General features: G+C 50.6%; 1 long non-coding RNA gene across 1 annotated transcript; it reads left to right on the top strand.

Moving 5' to 3' along the window:
• Positions 1 to 116: 116 nt before the first annotated feature.
• LOC121133707 lies at positions 117 to 17422 on the top strand. Its single transcript, XR_005870678.1, has 3 exons — positions 117 to 232; positions 6619 to 6781; positions 17050 to 17422. It is a non-coding gene; the product is annotated as an uncharacterized LOC121133707 (long non-coding RNA).
• Positions 17423 to 18083: the final 661 nt, after the last annotated feature.

Below are 18083 nucleotides of genomic sequence, written 5' to 3'. Positions count from 1 at the left end.
AGGGAAAGGAATTAGGTGAAGGTTCTAAACAGCGCCAGGCCTGGAGACTGCAGGACAACGCCCTTGACGACAAAGGACAGGACGGATGGAGCACTTTCCTCAGGGGACAATTCATGCAGTGAAATTCCTTTGTGACAAGGACATCCTTTGTTATCCGGGAATCATTTTGTTCAGTGACACAGAACCTCACCGCTAATATGATGGAGAAGGAGTTGACCCCACCCAAAGCCAGGTGAAGCGGATGGATAAAAAACGGTACCCAAGCGTTCGTTTGTGCTGTCCAGACAACTTAAGGAGAGCCCGATGGAGACCCCCACATTCCAGCCCGCAGAGGCAGCGGCATTATTTGTGTGGAGGCCTGGGTAACCTGAGTCCCCTAGGTTTAGCTCAGGGTGACTAAGAAAACAGTGGGGGAGGGAGAGAGGAAGTGCTTACGATCTAAGCCCCGCCCCGAGTATCAATGTGTGACTGACTATTCACAATAGATCTGACTGTACCTTAAATCTTTATCATTAATTTAAACTTAACCATCTCTAAGTGACCCAGAGCAAGCAAGACAGGAGAGGCATGGCCGTTCTCTGACTGCTTCAAGGATTGCCAAGGATTAATGAGTTGATGTCTGTAAAGCTCTCCAGCAAGGAGCTCGGAGATGCCATTGTGCTCTCCCCAGGCCCCTCAAAACTAAAGACAGCAGGGAGTCTGCTCCAGACTTTTATCTATCTAATTATCAGAGAATATGATTTGCAAAAAAAAAAAAAAGGAAGGAAGAAAGGAAAAACAATCTTCTTTTACTGACATGGCACTTTTTTTTAAGTGTGTGTGTGTGTGTGTGTGTGTGTGTGTGTGTGTGTGCTCACGTGTGTGCAGTACCTACAGAGGTCAGAAGAGGGCATCAGATCCCATGCAGCAGAAGTCATACGTGGTTGTGGTCTAACAAACACATGGGTGCTAACACTTGAACGAACTCTTTCCTCTGCACGAGCAGCCAGCCCTCTGCACTGCTGAGCTATCTCTTCAGCCCCTGACACGGTAGTTTTTATTACTCACCCATCCGTGGTTGTAAACCTTTATGGGCTCTGTAATTGATTTACTTACTTACTGATTGCTATTGCGAGAGTCTAAGCGTGCCCTCTTCCGCTGAGCTGCATGCCCAACTCCTATATATGTATTTTAAACACTTAAGTGGTTTGTCTTAACTTTTAGTCCTTTCAGGTAGCATATTATGTGACCTATTCATGTTACTGCAAAATCTTTGTTGTTTTGGTTTTGGTTTTGGTTTTTTGAATCAGGGTTTCTCTGTGTAGTCCTGGCTGTTCTAGAACTCACTCAGTAGATCAGGCTGGACTGAAACTCACTGAGATTCACCTGCCTCTGCCTCCGGAGTGCTGGGATTAAAGGCGTGCACCACTACTGCCCAGCCAAAATCCATCATTCCCCAAATTGTTCTGCTCCCTGACTTATCGTTTTGTATTTTCTAGAATTAGTGTATGGCCTTTTTTCACCTAGCACAATGTTTTGGTTTGGGGTGGTTTTTTTTTTTTTTTTTTTTGGTTTTTCCAGACAGGGTTTCTCTGTGGCTTTGGAGGCTGTCCTGGAACTCGCTTGGTAGTCCAGGCTGGTCTCGAATTGACAGAGATCCGCCTGTCTCTGCTCCCAAGTGCTGGGATTAAAGGCGTGCGCCACCAACGCCCGGCGGGGTGGTATTTTTTTAGGACAGCACTTCTCCATGTAGCCCAGGCTGTTATCAAGACCATAAACTTCCAGCCTCGGTTTTCTGACTGTGTACATCACACTGCCCAGCTAGCAAATGTCTTTAAAAAACCTTTTTACTAGGCTAGGTACCCTTAGTTTGCCTTTTTCTGCACTGAACGAGATCCTATTTGTACAGATTATCGAATGTATCTTATCTAGTCACAGGTGATAGACTGTGAATCTTTTCCAAATTTTAGCCATTGTGACTGCTGCTACCAGGAGCATTTATCTTTCTGTGACTATCTGGTAAATTTCCACATCTGTTCCCCTTCCTCTGATACCTGGCCTGAAAATGCCCAATCACAGGGTAGCTGTTTTAACTTTTCTAAATAAAACACTGAGGGCTAGGTGAGCTGGCATGTGCTCCATGAGTTCGAGGTGTATCTGGTCTACATAGTTTGCTTTAGGACAGCCTGGGCTATATAATGAGAATCTGTCTCAAAACAAACAAACAAACAACAAAACAAAACAGTTACCAAGCTGTCTCCCAGGTGGCTGTAGTGGCTATGTTCCCACCAAAACTGTACAACGGTCTTGAAAAGTTTCTATACCCAGATAAGCCTCTCTCCTGATGCAGCAATCCAAAGCAGACCAAATCAAATCGAATTAGAAAAAAAAACAAAAAACAAAAAACAACAACAAAAAAAACCCAACCCATGTTTAATGGATTCAAGGCTTCCAGATGGCCTTCCAGCCCCACAAAGAGGATATGAGAAAGAGAAACCAGAAAAACCACGAGTCTGTTCTCTGGGGGGGGGGCAGTTTAAATACCCTGTGGGAGAGGTTTTGAGCATCTCTGGGGAAGGGGCCATCATTTGGCGGGCTTCCTGGGATGCAGCAGGGTTTGGAGAGAGATAGGGAAGGAGGCTGGGGTAGAACCTCCACCATAACATCCCAGACTCTTTGGGTATGTGGATGCCAGGGGCTGGGGTGGAACCTCCACCATAACATCTTGGGTGGAACTTTCACCCTAATGGTCTCAGCTTCTCTACAGTTGTTACTGCTGTTGATTTATCTGATTTGTGATCTGTAAAGAGAGTCCATAACTCTTCATTTTCTTGCCTCTGTGATTGTGTATGGTACCCAAAGGAAACAGAGGGCTTTGCAGTGTATGCTGGGGAGGCACCCTCTGCTGCAGTGCATGCTGGGTCGGCTCCCAGCTGCTGCAGTGCATGCTGGGGAGGCACCTGCTGCTGCAGTGCATGCTGGGGAGGCACCTGCTGCTGCAGTGCATGCTGGGAAGGTACCCTCTGCTGCAGTGCATGCTGGGGAGGCACCTGCTGCTGCAGTGCATGCTGGGAAGGCACCCTCTGCTGCAGTGCATGCTGGGGAGGCACCTGCTGCTGCTGTGCATGCTGGGAAGGCACCTGCTGCAGCAGTGCATGCTGGGAAGGCACCTGCTGCTGCAGTGCATGCTGGGGAGGCACCCAGCTGCTGCAGTGCATGCTGGGGAGGCACCTGCTGCTGCAGTGCATGCTGGGGAGGCACCTGCTGCTGCAGTGCATGCTGGGAAGGTACCCTCTGCTGCAGTGCATGCTGGGGAGGCACCCTCTGCTGCAGTGCATGCTGGGAAGGTACCCTCTGCTGCAGTGCATGCTGGGGAGGCACCTGCTGCTGCTGTGCATGCTGGGAAGGCACCTGCTGCAGCAGTGCATGCTGGGAAGGCACCCAGCTGCAGCAGTGCATGCTGGGGAGGCACCCTCTGCTGCAATGCATGCTGGAGAGGCACCCAGCTGCTGCAGTGCATGCTGGGGAGGCACCCTCTGCTGCAATGCATGCTGGGGAGGTACCCTCTGCTGCAGTGCATGCTGGGGAGGCACCCTCTGCTGCAGTGCATGCTGGGAAGGCACCCTCTGCTGCAGTGCATGCTGGGGAGGCACCTGCTGCTGCTGTGCATGCTGGGAAGGCACCTGCTGCAGCAGTGCATGCTGGGAAGGCACCCAGCTGCTGCAGTGCATGCTGGGGAGGCACCCTCTGCTGCAATGCATACTGGAGAGGCACCCAGCTGCTGCAGTGCATGCTGGGGAGGCACCCTCTGCTGCAATGCATGCTGGGGAGGCACCCAGCTGCTGCAGTGCATGCTGGGGAGGCACCTGTTGCTGCAGTGCATGCTGGGGAGGCACCTGTTGCTGCAGTGCATGCTGGGGAGGCACCTGTTGCTGCAGTGCATGCTGGGGAGGCACCTGTTGCTGCAGTGCATGCTGGGGAGGCACCCTCTGCTGCAGTGCATGCTGGGGAGGCACCCTCTGCTGCAGTGCATGCTGGGGAGGCACCTGCTGCTGCTGTGCATGCTGGGAAGGCACCTGCTGCTGCAGTGCATGCTGGGGAGGCACCTGCTGCTGCAGTGCATGCTGGGAAGGTACCCTCTGCTGCAGTGCATGCTGGGGAGGCACCCTCTGCTGCAGTGCATGCTGGGGAGGCACCTGCTGCTGCAGTGCATGCTGGGGAGGCACTCTCTGCTGCAGTGCATGCTGGGGAGGCACCCAGCTGCTGCAATGCATGCTGGTGAGGCACCCTCTGCTGCAGTGCATGCTGGGGAGGCACTCTCTGCTGCAGTGCATGCTGGGGAGGCTCCCAGCTGCTGCAGTGCATGCTGGGGAGGCACCTGCTGCTGCAGTGCTACCCAGATCTCAAGCCTTGGAGATATTTTGAAGCAAGATTTCCCTAAGACACTTGCTCTGCAGCTCAGGAAGGCTTGGGACATGTGACCCTCTTTGCTTTCTAGGTTATACACGGCCCGCAGCACCACCCAGCTTCTTAGTATTCCCTCCTTACCTTCCACCCCAGCTTCTTTTATCATCTCTTGTTGCCGGAGTTCCTTGTCCTGCCTGGTCCCTGCCACCCTTAGCCCCAAATGAACACACAGATGCTATATTAATTATGAAACTGGTGGCCGGTGGCTAGGGCTTCTTACTGGCTAGCTCGGTCTTAATTATTAACCCATTTGTATTAATCTATGTATTATCTTAGCGGAGAAGGGTCCAAACCTGCTACTTCTTCCTTGGCTACATGGTGTCTCTTGCTGTCGCTCTCTGCCTAACTTTCCCAGAATTCTCCTTATCTCCTATACTGGTCAAACAGTGTTTTATTCATCAACCAATAAGAGAAGCATATATTCAGAAGGACATCCCCCATAAAGCTGTCATAATTAGCTGGCAAACAATACCCTTATATCCCACATTGCTTGTTTTCTTACAATTCCTTCCACCCCGGGACTTGTAGTGTTGGAGAGCAAACTTTGCCCCTAGTAGGGTTTTACCACCAAGCTACAGTGCCATCCCTCCTTGTTTTTTATTTTGTTTGTTTGTTTGGTTTTGGGTTTCCCCAGGGTTTCTCTGTGAAGCCCTGGCTGCCCTGGAACTCACTCTGTAGACCAGGCTGGCCTCAAACTCAGGGATCCGCCTGCCTCTGCCTCCCTAGTGCTGGAATCACTGCCCAGCTGGGCACCAGCCCTTGGTTGAATGATTTTATAAGATGGACTATGAAGAGACTTACTGGGTCACAGGCTATGCTTGGCCTGTGTCCTGGGAACAGACTTGACAGAGTGATGGCTTTCACACCAGCGCTAATGTTTTTTGAGTACTCACCACCCAGACCGATCATTCACAGCCACTACTTAACTGAATCTTCACTTTTGCTCTTAGGTAGGTGTGATCAGCATCTTCAGGGACCAGATGAGAATACACAATAGATTGGCCTACTTTGACTAGGAGACAGGGAGAGAACAGTTAGGATTGCAGCCTGGGAGTCTCCTTGGTCAGTGTCCGTTGTTCACGGGAATGAGCCATTGGAATGGAGAGATCACATCTCCAGCACATGCTCTAGTTGTTCCCGAGCCCCAGTTACTGCTGGGGCCCTGTGGATGGACGTGCCCCCGTCGAAAGGAAGAAACCACTCTTAGGGTTTGTTAAAAAAAAAAGAAAAAAGAAAAAAAAAAAGCAGCTGCCAGAGACCAGGGAAGGACCGTCTCTGAGCACCGCTTGTAAGCTGGAAGAAAGCTTTCCATTCTTGTTTATTCTGTGTCTGATTTATTTATTTATTTATTTATTACACACACAGTGTTCTGCCAGAAGAGGGCACCGGATTGAATTGTAGATGGTTTTGAGCCACCGTGTGGTTGCTGGGAACTGAACTCAGGACCTCTGGAAGAGCAGCCGGTGCTCTCAACCTCTGAGCTATCTCTCCAGCCCCTGTTTGTTTGTTTTTTAAATATCTGTCTGTTTAAGGATGATCTAGTTGGCCTGGGACACGCTATGTGGCACACTCCTGCCTTGAATGTGTGGCCCCTTCCTTACACGTGTTTCTCCAGAGTACTGAGATTGGAGGCATCTTCCGTCTTTACGTGTGTGTGTGTGTGTGTGTGTGTGTGTGTGTGTATGTGTGTGTGTGTGTGTGTGTGTGACAGAGGACAGTCTTGGATGTTATCCCTCTGGAGCCATCCAGATCCCCTGAGATGGCATTTCTCATTGGCCTAGAGCTCAACAAATGATGATGCTATGAACCAGTATTTTTATATGGGTGCTGGGGTCAAACTTGGGTCTTTTTATTAAGATTTATTGATTTATTACGTATACAGTGTTCTGTCTGCACACCAGAAGAGGGCACTAGATCTCACTATAGAAGGCTGGGCTGGGAATTCAACTCAGGTCCTCCAGAAGAGCAGCCGGTGCTCTTAACCAGCAGAGGGAGGCAGCTCCCCCGGGATTGGATGCACAGACTGTTGCTGGCTACCTTGTAGATGCTGGGAGCTGAACTCGGGTCCTCTGGAAGGTCAGCCAGGCTCTTAACCACTGAGTCATCTCTCCAGCCCTATCTTCAGCCCTTCAAGCTGAGATCTGAGAACCTCCTGCTCTCCTGGTTTGGCAGGGCAGACCCAAGAAGAAGAAGACCTCAGAACAGCTGACAAAAACACAGAGCTGTCCTTCAGAACAAAGCAGAGGCGACACCAGCGTCAATGTCTCCTGCTCAAAGAACCCTCTGGGTCCCGCTTGGAAGCCTGCAGCTCGGCACAGTGGAGCTCAGAGTCAAGGTAACACAGTTTTCTTGGTCCCCTGAGCAAGCTCCGCCCAGGTGGCCAGGGCCAGGAGAGTTTGGACACCTGCTTTGTGCAGGTGGGGATTTGAGCTGCCTGGCTCATGGCTTAGCCAGCCCCCAGTCAAAGCTGGCATTGATGAGGACGGGCAGGTCCTGTTTCACGCTAAGGCCATGCCCTGAAACAGCACCAGGCTAAAAGTAGCTCCTCCTTCCCTGGGGGATGCTGAGGGCGTGCAAAGCCAAGGCCCCATGCTCTCCTCTCCAGCTCCTGACTCACACTCAGGCTGTTGTTCAGGCATTTTCCCAAGTCCACTGCCGCCACCCTGGCAGGCAGGACTCAGAGCATGTCATCCATTCACGCTAGACGGACAGCTGCGCCTGTTAGACACCCTCTCTGGACTCAGAGACCATGGGAGGCCTCCTAGGTGTTCATCAGCTCTCCTCCATGCTCTTAGCTTGCTCTTCTTCCTCCCCTCCCCTCTTCCCTCTCCCTCCCTCCCCTCCCCTCCCTCCTGTTACCTCCCTTCCTCCCTCCCTCTCCCTCCCATTACCTCCTTCTCTCCCTCCCTTCCCTCCCATCCCTTCCCTTCCCTTCCCTTCCCTTCCCTTCCCTTCCCTTCCCTTCCCTTCCCTTCCCTTCCCTTCCCTTCCCTTCTTCCTTTGGTGGTGTGATCAAACCCAAGCTGCTAGCATTAGGGAATGCTGTGGTGGAGCTGTGTATAGCCTAGCATCCGTCTGTGTAACGGCTGCATAGCTTCTGCCGGTAGTGTGTTACAAGGTCATCGCTAAAGAAAGGTTTTTGCGCATTCACTCATTGTTTCTCACTTAGATTGTTTTGGAGTGGCTTGAATAAGAGGGGCTATGTTTTCCTCTTCCAGCGGCCTCCTGGCACTCTTCCAGGTATCAGTGGGCGAATGCTACATAGTGTGTAATTTGATGAGCCACCCTAAGACTCATGGTTTCTATCAGCAAGCATCTATTCCCACGCTCATTCATCCGTTTGTCTGCTCTAGACCAGCTGAGGCTGCAGTGAGCCTGGATCCTTCGGTCAGGGCTGCTCGCAGGGGGTTGAGTTTGACTCTGTGGCTTCGCTCTGGGACACAGGTCAAGGCACGGGCACATCCAGAATAGTTGAGTGTTGTTCAGATGTCAAGTGCTTCCTCCTCACAGTGATGCCAAATGCTTCATTCTTTCTTTCCTTCTTTCTTCTTCTCCTTCTTCTCCTTCTCCTTCTTCTCCTTCTTCTTCTCCTTCTTCTTCTTCTTCTTCTTCTTCTTCTTCTTCTTCTTCTTCTTCTTCTTCTTCTTCTTCTTCTTCTTCTTCTCTCACTTATTTTTGCTTTTCTTTGACAAGGACTCACATATATAACTTCAGTTCATCTGTCTAGAACTCACTATATTGACCAGACTATCCTCGAACTCACAGAGATCCAGCTGCCTCTGTCTCCAGAGTGCTGGGATTACAGGTATGCACCAGCATGCCTGGCCCCAGATGCTTTCAGTCATGTTTTTCTGCCTTTAACTTTTTTTAGCACACACACACACACACACACACACACACACACACATTCGCTCTCTAAGTTCAGTTACTCTAGAGAACTCTGACTAATACAAGCACAGCCCACATAACTTCAGAGGTCAGAAGAGGGAGTTGGATCCCTTGGAACTGGAGTTATGGGTGGTTGCGAGCGACCATATGGGTCCTGGGAAATGAACCTGGGGTCTTCTGTAAGAGCAACAGGCCACTAAGCCATCTCTTCATCCCCACCAGAGAGCTCTTAAAGCATCCGGTGGTAAGGCCTGCTCCTTCTCCCACACCTGGCTGATGGGGGATGTCCTTCTGTAAATACCTTTCTCTTATTGGCTAATCAATAAAGCACTGGTTCCCCAGTAGAGGTGGGAAGATAGGCGGGGCCAGGAGACGAGGAGAAGACTGAGTAGGAAGACAGAGAAGAAGCCAGGAAGAGACAGGGACGACAGGTGGGGTTTCCTCAGGACCACCAGTCAGCTCTGACCTGCCAGCTGCTCCCAAACAACCACATCGAGACTTATTACTATTAATTATAAATGCTCTGCTGATAGCTTAGGCTTGTTACTAACTCGCTCTTACAAATTAAGTCAACGCTATTTTATCTATGTTCCACCACACATGGCTTGGTATACTCATCTCGGGATGACATGCTCATCTCGTTTCAACTGCATCTCCTTGAGACTGTTGAGACTCTGCCCTTCTCCTTCCCAGTGTCCTCTCTGCCCCCAAAATCCTGCCCAGCCATCAGCAAGTTGGCTCTTTATTAACCAATGAGAACAATACATATTTACAGTGAACAAGAGGGTTATATCGGCGGCCTAAAAGTACATCCAGAACCCCCTGCCTTCAGCCGTATTTCTCCAGAGAGCCGTTTCGGCCACCAACACATGTCCAACTTCTTCCTGCCAGCCCCCTATTCCTGCTAAGCCCTTCTCCATAGTAGTTTGGGTCCCCATTTCCTCTTCTAAGAGCCAAGTCTGTTATGCCCAGTTCATGGGACCCCAAAAAGACCACCACCAAGGAGACGACTCACCGAATGCAAAAGCAAAGGTTTCTTCATTGGCAAGCTGTGGCAAGGATTCTGCCACCTGTGGAATGCAGATTACAGCTAAGGGGGGGGGGCGTTGAAGGGAATATCCACAAGACTAAAGTCTGGAGATTACAGAGCTTCTGTGGTTACGTAGGACAAAAAAGGTTGCTGTATGTTTGGGCAGGATGCAACTGAGCAGGATATTGTAGGGAAAATAAGTTTGTTGATGATCTCTTTGGCCAGAGATTTTTTACAAGCGTAAGTTGATGGCTGTATGGTTTTCTTTAGGACAGAGAGATGTTGGCACAGCTGGGGTGTGCTGTCTGGCTTCAGGCCTCTAGTCACATACCCAGTTCATTGTTTACCCTTCCCTGTCGGGCTGTCTTTGGGAGCTCAGAGGAGCTTGAAAGTTTTCTTTGTCCTATATGGGCTTTGACGCCTAAGGTTTTAGACTTTTATTAATTGCTTTCCCATTTCAAGTCTATCCAGGACTCATTAGTGAAGAACCAAATGTCTTTCCGACATAGCCGCACACATTGCTGACAGCAGAGAATTCAGAAGCCACTGTCCCTTCCCACAGGCTCTGTGGAAGGGCAGGAAGGAGCCCTCGGGGTGGCTGAGGCATGGCGCACTTGTGTGCTATGGCCCAATGGTCACTTTCTTCCAGATTAGTCAACACACCTGGGCCATGCGGGGCTCAGGATTTACTCATCTTCCCATCCTCTTGATGTGAAACCTAGCTTGCTTTGGCCTTGGGTTTTAGAGGTCAAGCACTAAACCCCTCCATCAGATCCACGAGGGGTTGCATGTGTCTCACTTAGGGCTTAGCTCTGAGTATCATCATTTTGACGTTCACAATAAGAAGGCCACCACCCTCACGTGGGCTGAAGGGGATTCCACACAGCCTACTTAGCTTTAGCTCCGCAGTGCCTAGCACACGGAGCTCAAGAAACGACAGCTGCTGCTTTTAATTACCACAAGGACCCCTCATTATCATCGTTATTTTCAGGGTTTAGGCTCTTTGTGGAGGTGCTACTTTGCTCCTTTAGAGACAGGGGGGGGGGGTGTCTGTCAGTAGCTGACACAGAACTCTCATTTCTCCTGCCTCTGCTTCTTGAGGGCAGGATCATGTGTGCATAGCGTCTCCATGAGACAGTCAGTCTTTCCCTTTTTACTGGGATAGCCTTGCTAGAAAGGGAGACACTCTGGTCTCCTGTGGGTGACTGTCTTCAAACCTACTTTCCGAAGGGGTTTGTATTTTTCATGTTACGGTCTGTCTTTTCACTATGTTTTTTTGTTTTTGTTTCGGTTTTTCGAGACAGGGTTTCTCTGTGGCTTTGGAGGCTGTCCTGGAACTCGCTTGGTAGTCCAGGCTGGTCTTGAACTCACAGAGATCCGCCTGCCTCTGCCTCCCGAGTGCTGGGATTAAAGGCGTGCGCCACCAACACCTGTTTGTTTTTTTTTTTTTTTGATATAGGGTTTTTCTGTGTAACAGTCCTAGCTGTCCTGGAGCTCACTTTGTAGACCAGGCTGACCTCAAAACTCAGAAATCCACCTTCTTTTCCCAAGTGCTGAAATGGTGGGCACCACCACTGCCTGTTGTTGAAGGCATATTTTTTTAAATGAGAAAACAAGCTACAATATTGGCATAATTTCCTAGATTTTTTTTTCCACATTAAAAAAAAATCAAAGCAGGGGGCTGGAGAGATGACTCATTGGTTAACAGCGCTGGCTGCTTTTCCAGAGGAGCTGGGTTCGATTCCCAGCTGTTCACAACTGTCTGTTATGCAGACATTAGAGTCATCTAACACCCTCATACAGACGTAAATGCAGGCAAGACACCAATGCACATAAAAGAAAAATATACATAAATCAGAAAAAAAGAAAAAGTGAAAAGCAAAGCCATATTGTTCCATCATCCTCAGTGTAGTGAGTACTGGTGGCCAGATGTTTTGGAGAGTGGCATGCTTTGAGTCACTGGATTTTGTAGACGGTGAGAGAAGTTTTTCTAGGACTTAGTCCTTGTCCCTTTCTCCTTTTTTTTTTTTTTTTTTTCTGAGACAGGGTTTCTCTGGCTTTGGAGGCTGTCCTGGAACTCACTCTGTAGACCAGGCTGGTCTTGAACTCACAGAGATCTGCCTGCCTCTGCCTCCCGAGTGCTGGGATTAAAGGCGTGTGCCACCATCACCACGCTTCCTTTCTCATTCTTAAAGTGAGGGTGATGATGAGATTAAGAGCCTTAGCTCCAGGGCTGGAGAGATGGCTCAGAGGTTAAGAGCACTGGCTGCTCTTCCAGAGGTCCTGAGTTCAATTCCCAGGAACCACACGGTGGCTCACAACCATCTACAATTCAATCTGGTGCCCTCTCCTGGTATGTAGGCATAACACTGTATATGTAATAAATAATAAATCTTTAAAAACTCCTTTGGGAATGACAAATTGTAGTGCTCACTCAGCCTGAGTTGAGGAAGTACTAGCTTGATTTATTAACCGGCCAGTCTAGCACTGAAGGCACTGACCACGTGAGCTTGAGACAGAGAACATTTCAGTGGAACTCGGATATGTGTCCTAGGCCATCGGCACCGGACAGGACAACCTGTGACCCACATCGGCAGTCACAGGATTGACGGTTATCTCTTGGATCACTGGTCTCTTGCAGATTCAGACACGGTGAGTTGGAGGCACTCGTGGGAGAGAACGGGTCTCCAGACATTCACATCCCCTGAACTTTCAACTCTTATTTCAAGCAAGAAAGGGCTGCGTCCCTAGGAAACACACACACACACACACACACCATCACCGTTCTAGATGTAGAGCATCCACCACTACCTGGTGAGTTTAGGCCCTGGAGGAAAGCCATCAGTCAGACAGACAAGGTTTCCGCCTGCCAAGCCAGCTTTGACAGGAGGCCTGACCAGCAAGCCTTCTGTTTGTAGTAACAGACAGGAGAACAACAGTGGGAGGCAAGAGTCAGGTTGCTGTTTATTCACCCTGGGTGTTGAGGGGAGGCCTTGCTGCTGAGGTGATACTGGAGTAGGGGTGTGCAGGAAGTGAGGGAGGCGTAGGCATGAAACAGGGAAGATTGCACGGAGCCCCCCCCCCTCCCGGGCCCGGGGATTTGAGAAACAGCTGGAAGGCGGCTAGGCTATGAGGAGCCGTGGGAAATAAGTCAGGAAGGCTGGGTTAGGCCAGCTCGGACCCCGAGGTCATTGTGGCACTTGGGCCTTTTACTGAGGTTGGAAGGCATCCAGGCCATCTGTAGCAAGGAAGCCACAAGCTCTGGCTCAGGTCGGAACCCGAGTCGAGCAGACTCTAGAAGCCAATCAATGGCTTGAGGAGATGGTGGGGGGAGGGGGAGCGCGTGAGGAGCAGTGTTCAGATTCAAAGTGTGCTCCGGAGGTCAGATCCCAGTGATCTGCCAATGACAGAAAGATGTGAGAGAGAACAGGCTCCTCGTACGGAGTCACGCAGGCCCCAGGGTTTCCTCCTGAGCAACCTTTACACAGCTGCAGCCTGAAGGGGCACAGGCTGCAGGCCCAGCACAGGGAAAGCGAGGTCGGGAGCCCAGGTGCTCCTGGGGGGCGGGGCTGAACAGCGTGGCTAGTCAGGCTATCCGCTGGACGTGCCAGCCCGGGTGTAGGGGAGAGGCACAGGATTGCCATACGGATGTGAGGGGTGTCAGTACACAGGTGAATTTTGGAGCTCTCTGATTGGTTGAGAACACCGGGAAGGGAAAACTCTTACGAGAGCAGAGAGGCCTGGGACATCTGAGTCTCCCCATAGAAGAGGAGGGATCAGTGAGGGGACAGCTGTTAAGACCTGCCCGAGTAAGCTGCTGCTGCTGCTGCTGCTGCTGCTGCTGCTGCTGCTGCTTCTTCTTCTTCTTCTTCTTCTTCTTCTTCTTCTTCTTCTTCTTCTTCTTCTTCCTCCTCCTCCTCCTCCTCCTCCTCCTCCTCCTCCTCCTCCTTCTTCTTCTTCTTCTTCTTCTTCTTCTTTTCTTCTTCTTCTTCTTCTTCTTCTCCTCCTCCTCCTCCTCCTTCTTCTCAGGACTTCAAGTGGTCCGTGGGGACAGCCAGGTTTTAGTAAAGAGAGGAGTTTTACACAAAGTGACTACACAGAAGATACATGTCGATACGTGTCGAGATATGAGAACATGGAAAACAAACTTAGAGGAAGACATAAGAGACAGGAGGGATTAGGAAGAAAGAATGGAGCATCTTAAAAGTAGTGGTCCAGGAGGCTACAGAATCTTCCATTCTATTTTTATTTATTTATTTATTTATTTTGGTTTTTTGAGACAGGGTTTCTCTGTGACTTTGGAGGCTGTCCTGGAACTAGCTCATGTAGACCAGGCTGGTCTCGAACTCACAGAGATCCGCCTGCCTCTGCCTCCCGAGTGCTGGGATTAAAGGCGTGTGCCACCAACGCCCTGCAAATCTTGCATTTTAAGCAGGGGGTGAGGTTGACTGAAGAGTGAGACACAATAGGGTCACTCAGCTTCCAGATTGCAGCCAGCATAGACCACGCACTTGCGTAGTGCTGGCAGCCTGATAGCGTCATAGGCTACAGTCATGAGTGAGATTGTAGCAGAAACGATTAAAAGAATAAACAGGGACAGATATTGGGGTTCAAGCTGAAGATCAGGAAAGCAAAGCAGCCATCCAGCAGCTCTTTCCGCTACCAAGGGTGAAATGGAGACCCTGTGCCTGGAAACTGAATCTCATGTGAGACCCTTTCCGTCTTCTTTATATACTGCTCTAGGGCTGGGAGTAAAGGCGTGAGCTCTGTTTCTCTTTTAGACTGATTCACTCTCACGCAGCCGAGGGTGGTCTTGAACTCACACAGATCCGCCTGCCCTTCTGTCTCCTGAGTCCTGGGATGAAAGGTGTGTGCCACCACTGCCTGCCTGGCCTCTATGGCTAACTAGTGTGACTGGCTTTGCATTCTGATCCCCAGGCAAGCTTGATTAAGTCATAAACAATGTATCACCACATGAGACTTTATGTGGGACATTCTTGGAGTGGGGAGGGTGTTGGAGTCTCCTTCCAGGCAGCTCCAGTCCAGAGGTTGAGAAGGCCAGTTAGCCATCGGCAGAGGCTCAGTGAAGTCTTAGGATCCAGGAGACCTGAAGAGTCGCTTAGGAAAATAGGAGGGACTTGTGTGAATGAAAGGTGACCTTTCTGATAGAGTGATGGTCTTCCTAGACAAGCAGGGGAGTGGGGTGGGGTCCTGCCTTGTCCTACCTCCTTGCCTGGTGGAATCCTGGATGGGTAAGGAGGCAAGGCCCAAATCTCCTTGAGCTCCGTTCAGGGTGGCTTGGAGAAAAGACAAGACTACTGTGGACTGTCGCTGTCCCCGTTCCTACAGCTGTTTGGCATCGAGCACTTCCTGCTGCATATGGACTGAGCTGGGGATGTCCTCACCTCCTTGGTCCTCAAGTGCAGAGAGAAATCTCCACAGGGATTTTATCTGCAGCACATGGAACGTTGCCTTTCTTTACCTAGTCATCGGAGGAGCCAATGATCAGAACACACACACACACACACACACACACACACACACACACACACACACACAGAGAGACAGAGAGACAGAGAGAGGACAAGTGAGATTGAGACTTGGCACCCCACAATGGCTGGGCAGATGTCCAAGCAGTTAGTGCCCCTTCCCTGGGCCAGCTTGGCACATAGAACATAGCAGTATCGGCAGCTAAGGCTGGGACAGCCTGGGCACCGGCTCTCTGCTCCGTATTTAATTCAAGGACAAGAAACAGGTGGGTTCTTTTCAGTCTGTCTTAGCCACTCATCTTCCTATCTCAGGCACTTCCTAGCAGTAAGGATGCTCTGTCCCACAGAGTGAGAGCGATCTTATGGGGCTGGCTTTCAGGCAGGCAGAATGGAGCCAAGAAGGAGCTGCAGTCGTACAAAGGATGCAGGAAAGAGAAAGAAGATGTGCCGAAGACGACTGCCTTCTTCTCTCCCTTTTCTTTTTTGGTTTTTCGAGACAGGGTTTCTCTGTGTAGCTTTGGAGCCTATCCTGGCACTCGCTCAGTAGACCAGGCTGGCCTCATACTCACAGAGATCCGCCTGCCTCTGCCTCCCGAGTGCTGGGATTAAAGGCGTGCGCCACCACCACCCAGCTCTCAATTTGCTTTATTGCTATCCTCTGAGCACAGGATGGACGTCCTCGGGATTCGTTCATTGCTCTCCTATCTTCATTTACACTGTTGGAAACCTGAGCCTAGTCTTTTCTGTAGGCACTGACAATGGTGGAGACGACCTGTAGGATTCTCGCTTCCCTGCGTCATTACTCCAACTTCCCAGAAAAAAAGAGAGCTTTACTCAGCACCCACTCTCTCCTCCAGGCTAGAAACTGGGACTCCTCTGATTAAGGGGAGGTGGTGGGTGCTGCCAAGAGGATCCTGGAGGAAAGCAAAGGATTCCACAACTTCCTATGGAGGGAAACTGAGAGCCACAGCCCGAAGGATTCCGTGGCAGGCGCGGGTGACCGAGGTTGGGGACAAACACGCCAGGCAGACGGAGCTTAGTGAGAAGTTTTATTAGAAAGGGGGGGGGAGGAGGACACAGAGACAGAGAGAGGACAGAAGAGAAGAGTGAGACAGGAACAGTCCTGTCTGCCCCAGAAGAACCGCAGAGAGAGGGAAAAAGAGCATAAGTGGGCGGGGTCTGTCTTTTAAAGGGTCCTTTGCACCTGCGTGCATTCTAAGCAATCATGGAACCCTGGGCTGACCAGGGCACTGCCTGAATGCATTCTAGCAGTGGCTGGGGCAGGCCGGCATAATGCCTGAATAGTTGCAGTTAGCCTGATGGAAAGGAGCAAATGGAAAGGACTGATCGACCCGAAGAAGCCATTACCTACCCAGAGGTGTGGGGTCATGTGGGCCTGGCAGTGTGGATCTCACGTGCGGAGGGACAAAGAGAAGAGGGAAGTTGTCTCTCTTCCAATAAGAGGGGACAACTAGAACGCTGGCCAAGGAAAGGGGAGTGACAGCCTCCTCGTTCTATTTGGATGTTGCCAAGACAATCGTATATTAATTTGTTCATTTTCTTTCTTTCTTTCTTTTTTTTTTTTTTTTGGTTTTTACGAGACAGGGTTTCTCTGTTTTGGAGGCTGTCGGTCCAGCCTGGCCTCGAACTCACAGAGATCCGCCTGCCTCTGCCTCCGGAGTGCTGGGATTAAAGGCGTGTGCACCACCACCGCCCGGCTTCATTTTCTTTCTTTTTGTTTTTGTTTTTGTTTGTTTGTTTGAGACAGGGTCTCCCTACATAGCCCTGGAAGTCACTCTGTAGACCAGGCTGGCCTCAAACTCATAGAGGTCCACCTGCCTCTGCCTCCCAAATGCGGGAATTAAAGGTGTGAGCCACCATGCCCAATATTACCATATATTTTAGACTTGAAAAGACATAGTAGTTTTATGTTAAGAAGGGAGATCCTGGGCCGAGTGTTGGTGGAGCACATCTTTAATCCCAGCACTTGGGAGGCAGAGGCAGGCGGATCTCTGTGAGTTCGAGGTCACTATTGGTTTTTTTCTTTTCTCTCTATCTCTCTTTTTCTTCTCTTTTCTTTGTTCTCTCTTTTCTTTTTGAGACAGGGTTTCTCTGTATAACAACTCTGGCTGTCCTGGAACTGGCTTCGTAGACCAGGCTGTCCTTGAATTCACAGACCTGCCTCTGCTTCCCCAGTGCTGGCTTTAAAGGTGTACGCCACCCGCTCCTGGCTGACAATTGATTTTCATATGCGGGGAAGGAGCCGATCGATCGCCTCAGTTCCGAGTTTCCAGCTGGAGGAGGAAAAGGTGGAGATACAGGAGCAGGAGAACAAAGCAGAGGGACCAAGTGCCTGCCTGCCAGGGAGAGCCGACCGACCATGCTTTCCTAAACTTCTAATGCTTCAAAGGCGGCTCACCACCGCATCCCCTTCGCGTCTAGACCCCTGTGAGGTAGCGCGGGGTTTGTAATGTTTATGATAGCCTTACTTCCTTCTATGACTGCAAATCACTTCTCTGATCACCATGCAGCCAGGGCTACACAGTGAGATTGAGAGAGAGAGAGAGAGAGAGAGAGAGAGAGAGAGAGAGAGAGAGAGAGAGAGAGAGAGAGAGAGAGAGACAGACAGACAGACAGACAGACAGAGACAGAGACAGAGGGGGGGAGGGAGGGAGGAAGAGAGAGCCGCGTTTGCAGGGAGGGAGGGAGGGAGGGAGGGAGGGAGGGAGGGAGGGAGAGAGAGAGAGAGAGAGAGAGAGAGAGAGAGAGAGAGAGAGAGAGAGAGAGAGAGAGAGGAGAGAGAGAGAGAGAGGAGAGCCGCGTTTGCACGTATGCTAAGCACACTGCCCAGGGACAGCAGCTAGGAGCAAGCGCGGCTGCTTAGGTTCTCTAATGAGCCTGCGCGGCTGCGCTAGTCCTTGGCCTCTCTCTCCGCGGCCTCTTCTGCCGGTGTTCTATGGGTGTCTGGATTCCCTCCTGAAAGTATCAAAGGTTTTCGACCACACTGAGCACTGACCCTGAACTTCGTCTGTGTAAATGCTCCCAAAATTATCTTAATGAGGGCTCCCCCTCCAGCCACCAGGAGGGCCATCCTGCGGCTCTTCCTTCCTTGGGAGGCTCCAAGGTCCTTAAGTGGCCTGCTCAGAGGCCCCCCCCAGCGGACATCAATAAGAACGCCACGCTCCCGTAGCACTGACCTGTCTGGTGAGACAGAATTGAAGAGAACAAAC

This window comes from Mesocricetus auratus, unplaced genomic scaffold (genome assembly GCF_017639785.1).
Source record: "Mesocricetus auratus isolate SY011 unplaced genomic scaffold, BCM_Maur_2.0 Super-Scaffold_100023, whole genome shotgun sequence".
Classification (NCBI taxonomy): domain Eukaryota; kingdom Metazoa; phylum Chordata; class Mammalia; order Rodentia; family Cricetidae; genus Mesocricetus; species Mesocricetus auratus.
Note: the sequence above shows the minus strand (reverse complement) of the source record. Positions and strands in the feature narration are given on the sequence as shown.